General features: G+C 35.9%; 1 long non-coding RNA gene across 1 annotated transcript; it reads right to left on the bottom strand.

The window, feature by feature from the left end:
* Window positions 1-1,550: 1,550 nt before the first annotated feature.
* LOC131171076 (uncharacterized) lies at window positions 1,551-3,423 on the bottom strand. The gene is made up of 2 exons (XR_009141819.1): window positions 2,700-3,423; window positions 1,551-2,617 (listed from the first exon to the last, which is right to left on the bottom strand). It is a non-coding gene; the product is annotated as an uncharacterized LOC131171076 (long non-coding RNA).
* Between the last annotated feature and the right edge of the window lie 1,153 nt (window positions 3,424-4,576).

The following is a 4,576-nucleotide window of genomic DNA, read 5'->3' as shown; positions in this document are numbered from 1 at the left end:
ATTTCTAACCAGATTTGGAGATTTCTTTCTTTTCTTACATTTTTCCTACACTTTTAGTGTTGAGCTTTTTATTTCTTAGTTTAGATTAAAGCTTTATTTCCATATAAATTCAAAATATCTTGTAAATATTATGGATAGTGAATAGTTTATTTAGATTCTGGAGTAAGGGATGTAATATTTGAGATATTTTGTGGATTTTGATTGGGTAATCCATATTTTGTGGTCTTAATGAGTTTTATTCATTTCTTGTGTGCTTAATGACATGCTTAGTGTAGGATCCCATTAAGTGATGTTCTTAATCCATGGTTGAGGCACCGAAAGGAGAAGGCCTTGTGATAGATAATCAAGAAATTAGACTAAATTAACTTAGATCTAGAAATAGACTAAGGATTAAGAGGATTCACAGATTAATTAAAGAACATAATGGGTCTTAATTAACTCTAACTCCACGAAAGTAGAATTAGATTGATTAAGGCACTCTTTGTCTCACTCGAAAGGGTATTCAAAGGATTTAAGAATTAATCTCCTTAAAACCCGTAAGTTCCACAAGATTGGATAACCAATTTAAAATCCCAAAATAGCTTGAATATGAAATCCCAAACTCCGGAATCACCTTTTTATCATTGTCAATTTTTAATTGAATTTAATTGCTTGCCATTTTAATTTTGCCATATTTCAACTTGCTTATTTTAATTTGATGCAAATTTAGTTAAATCATTACATAGTTGAATAAAGAATTAATTTTGCACATATAGATTTCATACTCAAATACCCATCAATTTATTACTTTAATTTCAAAAATAGTTCAATTTAGTCAACTTTTTATATCAAAAATTCAATCATTAACACAACTCCTCGTGAGAACGATATCTTTTCTATATTACTTATACGACCCGTGCACTTGCGGTTGACCCACATCATTGACTTAGTTCTAGGACGGCCTCCTACTTCCCCATGAGAGTCATGGTTTTCTATATCACAATAAAATTAAGAATGCATATGGCACAGATTTTGTAGGCTAAAATATTGTCTTTATATAGTGGTTAGGCATATAGTTTCTGTTTGCTCAGGGGTAGAATTCAATGACCCATGATTTTCACATTTGGACGTGGTACGCATTGCGAGAGACATTTCACTATTATTTATTTATCACGTCAATATTGTGTGGAGATTTTGGTTTTGACACATTTATATATGGTATGTCCATTTGGATACCAATGTAGTTTTTCTTTTTTTTTTTTTTTTTCAATAACGGGATTATATTATTTGATAATGGATATAAATTTTTTGGAAAAAAGCTAAATGATAGTTGTTTTTATTAATTGGGCTTAAATTAGAGGTTGAAAATTATTTTTTTGTAATTTGAAAATTTTTTAAAAAGAATAGATTTTTTTTTTTTTCAATAAGCAGAGTAATTTTATTAATGAAGGGAGGGAAAAACCAGAACGAGAAGCAGCCCAGACCAACAGGTCTTCCCCAGTACTCTAAATCCTAAAAATTAACTTCTAATGATGATGAAAAAAACCCCCAAAATGAGATACAAATGGATACAAATAGAAAGAAACAAAATTCAGATACAAACAGAACAGAGAAAGAACACAAATTGAGCCAAACCCGAGGGACACAAATCCAAAGCCAAAGCTATAGGTCCAGCATCGAGGACACATGAATAGCAAGCAAGAAAACCTCAACACAAACTGACAGACAAAATCATGAATTCAAACCAGAAAACCTGAACACCCAACAAAGCAGCAAAGTAACACCAATTAGAAGGCTCATTACTGAAGAAAAAAACCATAAAACCAGCACTACTATAACTAGGCTATGAAGTCCTCAGATCGACTCAAGCTTTGCTTGGCTAAAGAGTCCGCCACCCAGTTAGCTTCCCTTGGGATGTGTCGAATATCATAAGCAGGGAGAGATCTCAAATTGTTGACAATTGAATTAGAAATTGAGTGTAGACACTAAGGAACTGAATCCAAAGAATTTGACTAAGCCAATGCATTTTTTGAATCAGAATCGACAACCACTCCACAAGAAGAGGACAAAACTGCAGGATTCAACAATAATAGACTTAGTGCTTTATCAATGGCCATAAACTCCTCAACATTGGAATCATCACACCCTGCAAAACAGGAAAAAATCCACAAAAATTCCCAGAGTCATCACGAAGAACCCCTCCTGTTGAGCAAGGACTAGGTTTCCCAAGAGAAGAACCATCAACATTCCACTTTATCTAATTAGAATTAGAAGAAGACCAGGAGATGCTTGGCTAAGATTTATAAGCATTAAACCAACACTTAATAGCATTCAGAGAGAGAAGCAAATCAAGGCCAGTATATGGAGAACTGGCATCCAAAGCCCTTAACCATACAGCAACTCGGAAAGAATTAAACAACAAGGGGATCTTTAGAATTCTTATTTTCAAACACCTTTTCATTCCTTGCAATCCAAAGAGACAAAAGAATGGCATGCCCAAGAGTTAGCCAAAATTTCACCTAAAAAAATACCAGAAACTAAAGCTCTCCATTTAGTAAGAAGATCAAGAATCAAATTAGGAATGCAAAAATCCAAACCCCACCATTTCAAGAACCATGACCACGTCAACCAGGAAGATCTACAATGCAAAAAAATATGTGAGATGCATTCAGGCACCAAACTACATCGAGGGCAAACATTCAAAGACAGAGGAATAATACCAAGTGAGCATAAACGGTCTCTTGAGCAAAGCCTCCCATGACAGATTAACCAAATTAAAATTTTAACCGTTGAAGGAGCAAGGCCCAACCAAATTTGAGATGCAAAAGGCAGCATAGCACAACTAGCACTAACAAGGCACTTGCAAAAAGACATTACTGAAAAAAAAAAACCCTTGCTATCTGGCTTCCAAATCAACTTATCATTCTTAAATGGACATAACCTCACTGAGCTTAGAATGACAAGAAGTCGAGCCAACCTTTACAGTTCCCACTCAAAGATTCCTGCGCCAAGAGAAATTCCACTCCCAAACCCCATCCACCCAGTCTCCCAACTCATTAACAAATGCATTCAGGTTGGAAGCTAGGTTGAAAAGCCTAGCAAAGGAAAATTTCAGTGGGGAATTTGATGTCCAGACATCGTGCCAAATTCTAACGCCCTTACCCTCACCAATAGCAAAACTAACATGCCATAAGGCTGAGAAATTGGATCCACCTGAATGCGCAGATTTTTGAATTCTAGACCATAAAGATGAAATTGAATTACCCAAAGCGAAAGGAAGGTAGCCCAAAGAGAATCTTGCTGCTGCCCAAGACGCCAAATCCATTTGAAAAGGAGTGCTTTATCGTGAAGCATTATAGCTTTTAGACCAATTGAGACGCCGGACACTTCGACGCAAGGATCGACAAAACTAAGTAGTAGTACGTGGCGTTGTGGCTAGCGGTTGCTCTACCTTCCACCAGTGAAGGGCTCAAGCGATTACTAGTTTCCAGCCTATATACTACTATGGACTTAGACAGAGATGACAGACATGATGAGAAACTTATTATGAAGAAGATAATTAAAAATTATTATTATTAAGCCAGATATCTAACAAACTTATTATGACTCTAAATAAAACTAATAATCTTTGATGTTCCCTACAATCACAATATTGATTATGTGTTTCTGCATGATAATCACACAAGTCATTACCGTTTTCAACTAAAGCTTGTCTTAACAGTTCCACTTCTCTTCTACTAGTTAAATCGAGACAACGTAAATAGAATAATAAACGATTAACATAAGTAGACATGAACAGTTTTCTGATGCACAGATCCCTTTAAGGGCAAGTGCAGAGCATACTTAAACAGTTATGATGCTTACAGTGCTTCAAATAGTAATAATATGAATAGTAATACTTACAGAGATATTCCAGCCAGTGGGCTTAATAGAGGATAGAGGAATAGTAGCCGATGGTGGCGGTGAATAGTGTACCCAATAATCAAACTTACCAGAAGGTTGGCCAAGAAGATCCACAGTGTTTTGGGACAGTATTTCGAGTTCTTGGTTTAGCTCTTTGGTTTGATTAATTAAAACATCTAAATCCTTTTCTGTTTTTGGAAAAGAAGATTGAGATGAAGAAAACATAAACTTTATTGATATGAACAAAGTAAACTCTTAAGAACACTATCTTGCACACAAAGTATTTAGAGAAAACTTAGAAAAACACTCTATTTTTTTCTCTGCTTCATAAGCAAGTCGGGAGGCCTTCTTATACAAGTTAGAAGGAATCTTCATACGTCATGGCATGCGTCACTTTTAGTGGCAGACAGGAGGTAGTGCGAATTGGCAGGAGCTACTTTTATAGCTGGCAGGAATCTTTGTACCCTTTACAGCTCATAAGGGTCTTGGCTGTCTTCCTAATATTGTCCTTCCATGTCAGTGTCGCTGTCGCTTTCGTCCTTTTGACGGGACTTAGAGCACTCTGCAGCATCTTTTACTTTTGAGCTGGATGTTTTTGAGCTGGCTTCTTTGTCGTCTTCTTGAAGTGCGCTGAAAAGTTGTCTGCGAAGCTCATCTTTCGGCACTGATTTGAGTAGGTCTTTGAATAAATCTG

Source organism: Hevea brasiliensis, chromosome 12 (genome assembly GCF_030052815.1).
Source record: "Hevea brasiliensis isolate MT/VB/25A 57/8 chromosome 12, ASM3005281v1, whole genome shotgun sequence".
In the NCBI taxonomy this organism is placed as follows: Eukaryota; Viridiplantae; Streptophyta; class Magnoliopsida; order Malpighiales; family Euphorbiaceae; genus Hevea; species Hevea brasiliensis.
The sequence above is the reverse complement of the archived record's forward strand: the minus strand, read 5'-3'. Positions and strand labels throughout refer to the sequence as shown.